The 12,515-nt window shown below is 29.1% G+C and overlaps 1 long non-coding RNA gene across 1 annotated transcript; it reads left to right on the top strand.

Annotated features, from left to right (window-relative positions):
• Positions 1-10,420: 10,420 nt before the first annotated feature.
• On the top strand, positions 10,421-12,089 carry LOC126686391 (uncharacterized). Its single transcript, XR_007643951.2, has 2 exons — positions 10,421-10,965; positions 11,890-12,089. It is a non-coding gene; the product is annotated as an uncharacterized LOC126686391 (long non-coding RNA).
• The last annotated feature ends 426 nt before the right edge of the window (positions 12,090-12,515 follow it).

Genomic DNA, 12,515 nt, shown 5'->3' with positions numbered 1-12,515 from the left:
AGATAGATTACTGAAAGGGGAATCGATGTGGAACATCGGTACCTGCGTTTGTATATGACATGATACAGTGTGTTGAGGAAGTGGATGTGGTGATTACAGCAATAGAAAACTTGGAATTGAATTGAGTTATCGGAAACATGGAAAACGAAGTGATATGACAGAGGTATAGTCGGTAAAACGACAGAAAGTGACAGCAATACAAAAATTTATAATGTATCCAACAATAATAAATAAAGCAGTTAATAGTCGCAGAGTGTACAATCTAGAGTAAACTTACGATTTTATGAAAATTTTGAAAGTTTTTATGATTTTTCAAGGTACAATTGTGCTCAACATCGCATATGATATTGCATAATCACGATAGGAATGCATAAGAAAATGATTTTCAAAATATAGATCATGCATCATATTTTTATAATAATGCAGAAAAATACGATTTTGAACAACTCTTTGGTGATGAGAGGTGTCATCACTCTGAGCTACAATTGTATTGATGATGTCAAACAATTTATGAAAAGTAATATAAAAAGAGCTGGCCAACCAAAAGATGTATTGAAATCATTTTGCTCATTAAGTAAACTCATATGTAAAGCCCTGCGACAGATAATAAAAGATTCCTAATAAATAAGAATAAAATTTGTAAAACAAACCCCAATAACGGAATAAAGCCATGTTAATGATTAATTGCAACAAGCTAGTGAAGCTAAAGGAGAATGTGAATAAGGAGTTATCGCTGGAGAGCATACGCAGACAAGATGCGATACGCTAGAAATGTCTAAAGATACAATATTTATCCTTACGTTAAAACAAAGGGTGTAATAACAGAGAGTCCTGTTAGACGAAAGAGAAGTAACGAAGACGCAAGGATGAAGAATATAATGATTATCCTTATGCGGAAATAAGTAACATAGCGAACGAGAAACATAATGGAAAAAAGAAATTGAAAGTATAAAGGACGAGAAGACGATAATATGAATGATGAACATCAAGTGATATTTTAAGGATATGTAACCTTATCAATATCAGTGTTTGAAGATACAGAAATGGAAAGGAAAAGATATGAAGCGACAGAAGAAGTGATTTTAAAAGAGTATAAAGATTTAAAATTTGAAGAGTCAAGAAGTAAACAATGTTAGGAGGTGGATATCAAAGGACGTCTTAAGCATATATGACATAATCTATATTAGCATCAGAAGTATAAGCTACCTAACGGAAAAAGGGGGAAAAGCTAAAGGAAGGACTTCATATAAAAAAATAAAGGTTACGCACATAGACATGCGTACCAGTAAATGTAAGAATGGTGAAAAATATGAAAGAAAATGTGATAGGAAACGTATGTGACCTTGAAATTTAGTAAGATGATTAGAGAAATGGAAAGTTCTAAAAATACGTCAGAAGGATTATCAAAATAGAACATCAATAATGGAGCTATTATAAACGGAGGAAAGACGTAATGAATATAGTAAGTAAAGGATAAGATGATACTTCATTGCTATTGGACAGATAAGAGTGAACTGTATCTAAGAAGGCACGATGTCATAAAAACAAGAGATGATATTAGTACAGAGAAATCAAGTTGTTTAAAAAGACAATTAGAACCATGTTATAAGCGCTAAAGAAGCATAGGATGTATAAGACAATAGAAGTGAAACTATTCAAAAGTAAGAAGCAGAAGTGTAAGATGAAAGAGAAAGTTGTTTTTTTAGGATGAGAATGAATGACGATAAAATAAGTAGATAAGATATCAAAGACCTATTGAATCAGTCAAAGATTAAAGTGAAGTAAAGAAAGAACAGCGTTGACTGAAAAGTCAATAAGAAACTCGAGGCGAACTTCACAAGAATAACTAGAGGGAAGTGAAGAGGATAAGAATACGAGTAGTATTTGTAAACAAGGGCAATTGTACAAGCCATACGATCGAAAGTAACGTGAAATGAAACGTTTAAGACAATGGTAAACGAGCGAAGAATCACAATTAACAGAACGACATGAGGTTCATGATAGCTTAAAGAAACAAAGGAAAGAGAAATTGTAGATAGTAAAGAATGTATCAGGCTTAGCTATGTTAAGAGACAGTGAAGGTGTTAGACATGGTGCAAGTTTAAAGAGATTGGTTGGTGAGGAACGAAGTGCTAGATAATGATAGAAAGGAGTAAGAAATGACAAGAACCAGCTAAGAAAGAAAAGTGACAACTACAGACGATAGTAAAGGTTATAACCGTAGATTATGATTACAAGAGAAAATACTCATAGAGTATGAATAAAGTAAGTACGTCATTAAGGATGTGGCCGACACGTCGTAACTATTCACGTACAAAAGAAACGAGTAAGAAGAGTCTCAACGACATAATAGTAAGAAGCTAGTATGAGTTAGATAGACATTCGATTAGCAACAAGTATAAAGTTATAGATATGCATGGAAAGTTAAGAATTTAAGTGAAAGGAAAAGCAGCGACCAAAACGTACTAATGGACGTCAAGGAAAGTATAAGGACAATTTTAAGATCCCAACGAGATTTATGAAGATTCGAGGACGAATTTTTATAAGGGGGGAAGAATGTAATATCCCAAAAGATTTAGTTATTTATTTGGGCCACGTGTCCAGTTAGGATTCTCCAGAGTGGCAATATTAGAGAGATTTCAGGGAAATTAAAATAAATAAACTCTAAGTAGGTCGGTTTTGGGAAATTAATTATGAGGAAATTAAGGTTATATTTTAATTCTAAAGTTAGAATTGGAAATAAAAGGAAAAAATGTCAAGAAAAGTCCAAAATAAAGTACAGGGACCAAAGTGGTAATTTAGCCACTTTGTGTCGAAAATGGAAATTTGTAGGTTTTGACGGGAAAATATTAATATTAGGTTTCGTATTATTTGTTAGATATAAATAATACGTATAAGTTATAATTAAAGTGCTAATTAATTTAGTTATTGACTAAATTGAACAAATGAAAAGTTTAAAGGATAAATGATAGCAAACAAAAAGAACAAGGACCAAATGGCACTTTAGCCAAGATATATAAAGAAAGAAGATATGAATTAGAGAAGCAGAGAGAGTTCGAGAGAAATTGAGAGAAATCTATCGATATCGTCGTTTCGCCGCCATTTCGTTGTTCGACGTCCGAATTGAGTGATTTTTCCGGCGATCTCTCCAGAATTCCGTTCTCTATCGACCCTAAGCTTTGATTCAAGGTAAATTTTCGGATTTTTGGTGCTAAAATCGAGTTTAATGGGCTGTTTTGTGGGGGATAAATGAATTTGATAATTTTAACTTATTTTAGCGTTTTAATGAAAAACGAGAATACGGGTTTTATTGGAAGTAATGTTTTGAAGGTGTCGGAAAAAATCGGCGAAACGCCCGGAAAGTGGGTTTTCCGGGGTTGTGTGCCTAATCTCACACGGTGTGCGGACGCACACTTAAGTGTGCGATTGCACACTGGTGTGCCAACGCACACTGGCGTTCGGACGCACACCCATAGTGTGCGGACGCACACTGCACAGTGCGAACGCACAGTGCCTTTGCGCGCCCGCAAAGTTGGTCCATAGGGACCAAAATGGGCTTTTAGCCCTAATTCAGCGGGATTTTAGTATTTTCGAATATTAGACCCTAAAAACGATTAAGGACCCCGATAATTTAAAAAGTGAAGTTTTAGCTCGATGTTTTACGTGGGCAACGATAATGGAGAACACTAAGGATAGTATACGTTTCTCGAATACGAGAAACAGTGTTCGATATATCGTCAATACGATAAAGGAAAAACGAATTCACGAATAACGTTAAGAATGAAAAACAACCTTAGAATTTAAAGTATTCACTACAAAAAATTTGGCTTATTGTGACAAAAAAGTATATGACAAACTATATTTTGTCATAATAAATAGGTTAATTGTGACAAAAAAAATATTTTGTCACAATGAGAGTTCAATGAAATGATATTGTGACAAATACATATTGTGTCAACCATTTTTGTCACTATAACAATTAATTATGTTTGTTGTGACTAACTATTTTGACAAAAAAATGTTTTTTCGCCGTAATTTAAAATATTTTTATTATGACAAAATAAATTTTATCATAATATTTGAAAAAGTGGTGACAAATTTTATTTTACAGCAATTAGATATATTTTGTCACTATAAAAATTAATTATGTTTATTGTGACAAAGTATTTTGTCAAAAAAACACTTTTTGTTATTATATATTAGAAATAAAGTTATGATGATAAAATGAATTTTATCATAATTTGTAAAAATATTTTGACAAATTTATTTTTGCAGCAATTAAATGAAATTAAATGATATTGTAATAAATTAATATTGTGTCAAATTTATTTGCCACTGCAAAAAAAAGTAAATATATTTTTGTGACAAAGTATTTTGCCAAAACAAATGTTTTGTTCCCATATTTTAAAAATACAGTTATAATGACAGAATATGAACCTTATGTCAACCTTACGAAACACAAAATTAACACAAAATAGAGAATGAAAAAGGAATTGCAGAAAATATATGTTAAAGAATAACTCGAAAACACTCTTTCCACTACTGTTTATTGTGTGAAATTTATTTGTCATTAAAAAAAGTAAATATGTTTTTGTGACGAAGTATTTTGCCAAAACAAATGTTTTGTGCCCGTATTTTAAAAATACAGTTATAATGACAGAAAATGAACCTTATGTAAACATTATGTTAACCTTACGAAACACAAAATAAACACAAAATAGAAAAAGAAAAAGAAATTGCAGAAAATATATGGTAATGAACAACTCGAAAAATAATCTTTCCACTATAGTTTATTGTGTCAAATTTATTTGTCACTATAAAAAAGTAAATATGTTTTTTTGACAAAGTATTTTGCCAAAATAAACGTTTTGTGCCTTTATTTTAAAAATAAAGTTATAATGACTGTAAATAAACCTTATGTTGACCATATGTCAACCTTATGAAACACAAAATAGAGAAAGAAAAACGAATTGCAGAAAATAAATGATAAAAAAGAAAATATATACAGTTATAATGATAAAATAAATTTTGGCATAATGTTTAAATACAGTCCTGTCAAATTTTATTTTGCAGCAATTAATTAAAATTAAATAATGTTGTGATAATTATAGATTGTGTCAAATGTTTTTGTCACTATAAAAATTAATTATGTTTGTTGTGACAAAGAGTTTTGACAACAAAACGTTTTGTCACTATATATTAAAATTACAGTTGTTATGATAAAATAAATTTTATCATAATATATAAAAATATTGAGAGTAATTTATTTTTCCAGCAATTAAGTGAAATTAAATGATATTGTGATTAATAAATGTTATGTCACAATGCAATTGAAAAAAAAAATTAATGATAACAAGATAAAATGGGTCATGAAATTATGTTTTATTTTGATAAAAAAAAGTATGTGACAATTGATATTCAAATATCTAAATTAGGTTAACTTCTTATTTTATCAAAGCACTTCTTCATTAGGGAAAAACTTTTTTTGTTGATTTTGTGTTTGTTGTTGTTTATTTATTTATGTATTTTTTTAACTTAATAAAAAAGACTAATTTGTTTACGAAGTCCTTTTCTAACGGAAACATGATAGACACATGCTTCATTAGGGAAAAACTTTTTCATATGGTCCCTGTATTAATTTTTCACTCGTCTCAATCCCTCTACATTCCATATTTTGTTTAAGAAGTCATTTTCTAACAAAAATATGATCGCGTGTTCTCAAATTCTATTTGAGCAAGTTTACTACTATTTTAGGTCCACATCACCCAAAAACATAATTGACATATATTTTTCAAAACACTAAACGACGTAGTTTTCATTCCAAACCACCTTAAACAAAAATGATTGTTTAATGTTTATATCTAAATAAAAAGGAGAGCTGATTAAGAATGAAAGCCATATGAACTAAGCAATTTAATCAATTTTCAAGAATTAAATGATTATTCAAGAAACTAATTGTTAGTGTAACCATCTTTAACATGAATAACCACAAACCCATTGAGTTTCAGTACCCATATGATCTCTGATGCCATATTTAACGGCGGTAGCAATTTACCAAAACAACCATGGCCGGAGAAAATAACACTTAATCAAAACAATCTTGGCCAGAGAAAATAAAGTAAAAGCTATTATCATCGAATGATATTAATACTTCATATGATCAAATCTTGAAACACTTATGAATAGATATTAACGGCGTTGATCCAACCTTTGCTCGTGTAGAGATCTCCGGCAGCGGGATCCGCTAGTTTAATACCACTATTTGCGGTAGAGGCGGCACCAATGATTCTGGCAGTTGCATCCGGTGATAAAGTAACTAAAATTACATGCAATGAGACAAGGTAAAAGTCACAGCTTTTAGCCATATTGTTTGATAATCGCCGTTTTTCAAATTGCATTTTGATAAAAAAATCAATTATTATTAGAAGAAACATTTTAAAAAATTAGGAATTTGGTAGTGTGATTCTGACATAGACAAAGGATTGAAAAGTTGGAAATGATAAAAGAAAAATGAAAGGTCATGAGAAAGACAAGGATTTGAGATTTGGAAAAAAAAAATTGAAATCGAAAGCATGTTTTGTGAAAATAAAATTAGGGATTTATTTTGAGTATAAGAGTTAAAGATAGATTAGGAAACTTCCAAAATATATGGCGGGAAACACCAAAAATATGGTGGAAAACGTTTTTGGCCAAAATTTTACTTTAAGAGTTAAAGATAGATTAGGAAACTTCCAAAATATATGGTGGGAAACACCAAAAATATGGTGGAAAACGTTTTTGGCCAAAATTTTACTTTAAGAGTTAAAGATAGATTAGGAAACTTCCAAAATATATGGTGGGAAACACTAAAACAATATGGTGGGAAACGTTTTTGGAATTTTTTTTTCTTATACCCACAAAAATATTATCAATAGCAAGGATTCAAAAATTTCCTAACTAATAACTATATTTTTAACCATGGAAATTGTATACTCTCATCAAATAGTTATAAAAATTAGCTTTGAATTAGGAAATTAATCTATCCTCGTTAAAATTTGGTCACTAAAAGATAATTTTTTATAGTGTACATGAGGATGTCTTTTCTTGATACTAACAAGTTCACTTCGAATTTTGCTATTGTGTTTTCTTATTCTACACCGTGGATTTGCTGTCTGTAAAAAAAATTAAAAATCAATCACTAATTAAAAATTAATATTTTCTATTTCAAAAAATAATAATTCAAAAATTTCATATTTTAAAAGGGTTTTAGAAATACAATGAAGAAGATTGAGAATCATATAGATATAATGATAAAATTGAATTGGTTTTTTGATGGAAAAGAAATTGTTATCTAATTTTGATTATCAATAAAAGAAATTATTAAATTTAGTGTGATTTGGGAAATTCAAAGATTTAAGGGATATTTGATAAATTGATTATGACTATTGTGTTTAATTTTCAAGTTTCATTTTAGTCTTGGGGCAAATTAGCAAAAATTATGAGTTTAGGGACCGAATTGCTTTTTTGGCAATTTAAGGAGTTAAACTGTATTTCTGCCATATGTTTTAACGGGTCATGTACGACCTACGTACAAACAATGTATTAACGGTTTTTTAAATTAGAATGGACTTTGCGATTTTTTACTCATAACTTAACTTCGTTGACATTTGGACACATTTCACGTAAGTTGAGGCACGTCATGCAACGTAATTTGAGGCACATGTAACGTATATTTTAAGTTCTCCTAATTTTTATCGAAAGTTATAAAAATAAACTTATCGATGATCAAACCCTACAAAAACCATTACAATAAGCTAGCTTTGTAATTTTTCCGTAATTTTTAACGGGCCGTGTACGACCTACGTACAAACAATGTATTAACGGTCTTTTACACACATTATAATAGACTTTGCAATTATTTTCTCATAACTTAACTCCGTTGACATTTGGACACATCTCACGTAAGTTGAGGTACGTTATGCAACGTAATTTGAGGCACATGTAACGTATATTTAAGTTCTCCTAATTTTTATCGAAAGTTATAAAAATAAACTTATCGATGATCAAACCCTACAAAAACCGTTACAATAAGCTAGCTTTGTAATTTTTCCGTAATATTTAGCGGGCCGTGTACGACCTACGTACAAACAATGTATTAACGGTCTTTTATACACATTAGTATAGACTTCGCAATTATTTTCTCATAACTTAACTCCGTTGACATTTGGACACATCTCACGTAAGTTAAGGCATGTTATGCAACGTAATTTGAGGCACATGTAACATATATTTTAAGTTTTCCTGATTTTTATCGAAAGTTATAAAAATAAACTTATCGATGATCAAACTCTACAAAAACCGTATACAATAAGCTAGATTTGTAACTTTTTCGTAATTTTTAACGGGCCGTGTACGACCTACGTACAAATAATATATTAACGGTCTTTTACACACATGAGTATAGACTTTACAATTATTTTCTTATAACTTAACTCCGTTGACATTTGGACACATCTAACGTAAGTTGAGGCACATGCAAAGTAAATTGAGGAACATGTAACATATATTTTAAGTTCTCTTAATTTTTATCGAAAGTTATAAAATTATTTTATACTTAAATAAATAATAGCAAATTACATAATAAAAAATATTTAATCATTTTTACCTATTGTAATCAAATTTATTTTTCTATCAATATAGTGTTAATTTAAGGATTTTTTGACTTTTTCTAAATTTAAAATAAATAAATTAAATGTTGTTTTATTTTTTAGCGGTCATTAAAAAAAATTAAATGTCGCTAAATGTTGTTTTTGGTAACTCTAACACTAATCCTAACCCAAAACCCTAAACCCTAACCCTAAACCCTAAGCCCTAAACCCTAAACCCCAAATCCAAAACTCTAAACCCTAAATCCTAAAATACAATTTCAATAATGGTTATGCGAGTAAAATCATATTCAACCGAATAAATTTAGCTATTATAAAAATTCAAATTATACTAATTAAAAATATTAAAATAAATTATAAAAATAGGCAAAAGTGGAAAAATTTCTTATTTGTTCCGATTTATTTACAAAAGGTATATATTAACTCAACAAGATTAAGACAAAAGATTGTTTTGAAATGTTTATGAGAGCGATAGAAATGACGCGGTCAACTATTACTTTGAATAACACAAAAATTATTTATAGTAACCATAAATAACCTTTAAATCAACCATTTGTCAACTTTAGACTCTTTGTTTTGCTTTTAATATGGGATACAAAGACTTTTGCATTTTGCATTTTGCTTCTACATATCTAAAGAAAAGTGGTGATATTTGGATTAAGTTGAAGAAAAACATATTATAACTCGAGGCTATTGTCTAAACTCGTCGAGTTTCTGGACTACCTCGAGTAACAAACAAATTTTCTGCAACAAAATTTTCAGAATATATCTCAAACTGATTTGATTTGCCAAGATTTTGACAAATCAAATAAGGAAAAGTGAAAAAAAAATTTAGTAGGAGGGAAACAATATTATAATAGGAGGGAAACAAAAAAGAGAGGGAAACGAAAATAATTATGTCCTTATTTAATTTTTTAATTAATGAAAGTTTTCTCTAAAAGGAAAACTCTTTAGCATTAACCATAATTGCCAGAATCACGTTGTTGAATGAAAAAATAAAGTTGTTTCTTCTTTCTTATCAAAATATCATAGAAAGAATTACAAACAATTCTCACCATATTTGTTATTCAATTCAATTCTTTTCAACGATCTTCTCAACAATGTTACCTAGCACTAGAAAAAGAGTTATATCGATGAAAAAGATAGCACAACTCAAGGACTAGTGGCTGCTGAAGTTAATATGGTTGCTGAAACTAAAAGCATGTCCTCTGAACCAACAAATGTTGATGAAGGTTAGGTTGAATTGATTTTTTATTTTGTGTTTCATTTATTTTGTTTATAGAATTTATATAATTAGCAAATGGAATTATGTTTCAATGCTTTTTCTGGAATGAAAATATTGTTTTTAAGTTATTCTTTACTCATATATTTTCTGCAATTCGTTTTTGTTTCTCTATTTTGTGTTTATTTTGTGTTTCATAAGGTTGACATACGGTTGACATAAGGTTCATATTCGTTCACAAAAACTTTTAAAAAACTGCATCTAAATAAAATTAAAAATAGTATAAGACATACATATCAATTTGAATAGTGAAGCAAACTAACATGAGATAAACTGTAGTATTTCTTAGGTCTTCTTCCCAATAAGAAATGTGTTTTAATGCTTTTGCAGGAATGGAAAAATTGTTTTTCGTGTTTTTCTTTACCATATATTTTTCTACAATTCGTGTTTGTTTCTCTATTTTGTGTTTATTTTGTGTTTCATAAGGTTGACATAAGGTAAGCATACGGCTCACATTATGTCACCATAACTTTTTCAACAGATTATAATTTGAGGCTATAGTTTAAACTCGTCGAGTTTCTGGACTACCTCGAGTAATAAACAAATTTTCTGCAACAAGATTTTCAGAATATATCTCAAACTGATTTGATTTGCCAAGATTTTGGCAAATCGAATAAGGAAAAGTGAAAAACGAATTTAGTAGGAGGGAAACAATATTAAAATAGGAGGGAAACAAAAAAAGAGAGGGAAACGAAAATAATTATGTCCTTATTTAATTTTTTAATTAATGAAAGTTTTCTCTAAAAGGAAAACTCTTTAGCATTAACCATAATTGCCAGAATCACGCTGTTGAATGAAAAAATAAAGTTGTTTCTTCTTTCTTATCAAAATATCATAGAAAGAATTACAAACAATTCTCACCATATTTGTTATTCAATTCAATTCTTTTCAACGATTTTCTCAACAATGTTACCTAGTACTAGAAAAAGAGTTATATCGATGAAAAAGATAGCACAACTCAAGGACTAGTGGCTGCTGAAGTTAATATGGTTGCTGAAACTAAAAGCATGTCCTCTGAACCAACAAATGTTGATGAAGGTTAGGTTGAATTGATTTTTTATTTTGTGTTTCATTTATTTTATTTATAGAATTTATATAATTAGCAAATGGAATTATGTTTCAATGCTTTTTCTGGAATGGAAATATTGTTTTCAAGTTATTCTTTACTCATATATTTTCTGCAATTCGTTTTTGTTTCTCTGTTTTATGCTTATTTTGTGTTTCATAAGGTTAACATACGGTTGACATAAGGTTCATATTCGGTCACAAAAACTTTTAAAAAACTGCATCTAAATAAAATTTAAAAATAGTATAAGACATACATATCAATTTGAATAGAGAAGCAAACTAACATGAGATAAACTGTAGTATTTCTCAGGTATTCTTTCCAAAAAGAAATGTGTTTTAATGCTTTTGTCGGAATGGAAAGATTGTCTTTCGTGTTTTTTTTACCATATTTTTTTTTTGCAATTCGTGTTTGTTTCTCTATTTTGTGTTTATTTTGTGTTTCATAAGGTTGACATAAGATAAACATAAGGTTCACATTATGTCACCATAAATTCGAGGTTAAGCTTGAAACACTTCGAGTTTAAAGCCTTCCTCGAAAATGAGCTTCTCCAGAAATGAAAAACTCGAGGAATGCATGAAACTCGAAGAGTATTTTTCCTTCCTCGAGTTAGTTCATATCTGGAGAAGTCTAAACTCGAGGTTAGGCTTGAAACTCTTCGAGTTTTATGTCTTACCTCGAGTTCAAATGTCTTCAGAATTAATGTAACTCGAGAAAATGCTTGAACTTCGCCGAGTATCTGGCATTTTATCGAGTTTATGCTTTTGAGATACGAATAAACTCTACTAGTTTGGTTAAAAATAGTATATTTATTTATATAATTTCTAAATTATTCACTTAATTTTGTCAGTTTGAAAATAAAATTGTATATAATAAACGTATTTTTTTTCTTGCAGATGGGAATTGTTGGAATGAAAGAAGATGAACGTCTCCTATATCAAAAGTTAGGCTTAATTTAGTTTCTTTTCTTTATAGCAAATAGTTTATATGTTTGCATACAATCGGTTATTTTAGTATTATTAAAGACTTATTCATTGATAATTTTATGTAATATTTGAATTGATTTTGTTTTTTATTCATTGATTTTAGCAACAAATTACCGTATTCAATTATTTTAGTATCGATAAAAATGGAAATAATATAATAAAACAACGGTTATAATGACAAATAATTTTATCACTACTAACTAATTATAATGACAATTAATTTCGTCACGTTTACTTGGTGTGATAAATTATTTTTGTCACAGCTAACTAATTATGATGACAATTAATTTCGTTATGCTATGATAAATTACTTGTTGTGATAAAGTAAATTTGTCACCGTTGACAAATGTAAAATGACAATTAATTTCGTCACGTTATGATAAATTACTTATTGTGATAAATTAAATTTGTCACTGTTGATAAATTATAATGACAATCAATTTCGTCCATAAATTACGTGTTGTGATAAATTAAATTTATCACAACTAACTAATTATAATGACAATTAATTTCGTCACGTTATGTTAAATTACTTA

Source organism: Mercurialis annua, linkage group LG6, assembly GCF_937616625.2.
Source record: "Mercurialis annua linkage group LG6, ddMerAnnu1.2, whole genome shotgun sequence".
NCBI lineage: Eukaryota > Viridiplantae > Streptophyta > Magnoliopsida > Malpighiales > Euphorbiaceae > Mercurialis > Mercurialis annua.
The sequence above is the reverse complement of the archived record's forward strand: the minus strand, read 5'-3'. Positions and strand labels throughout refer to the sequence as shown.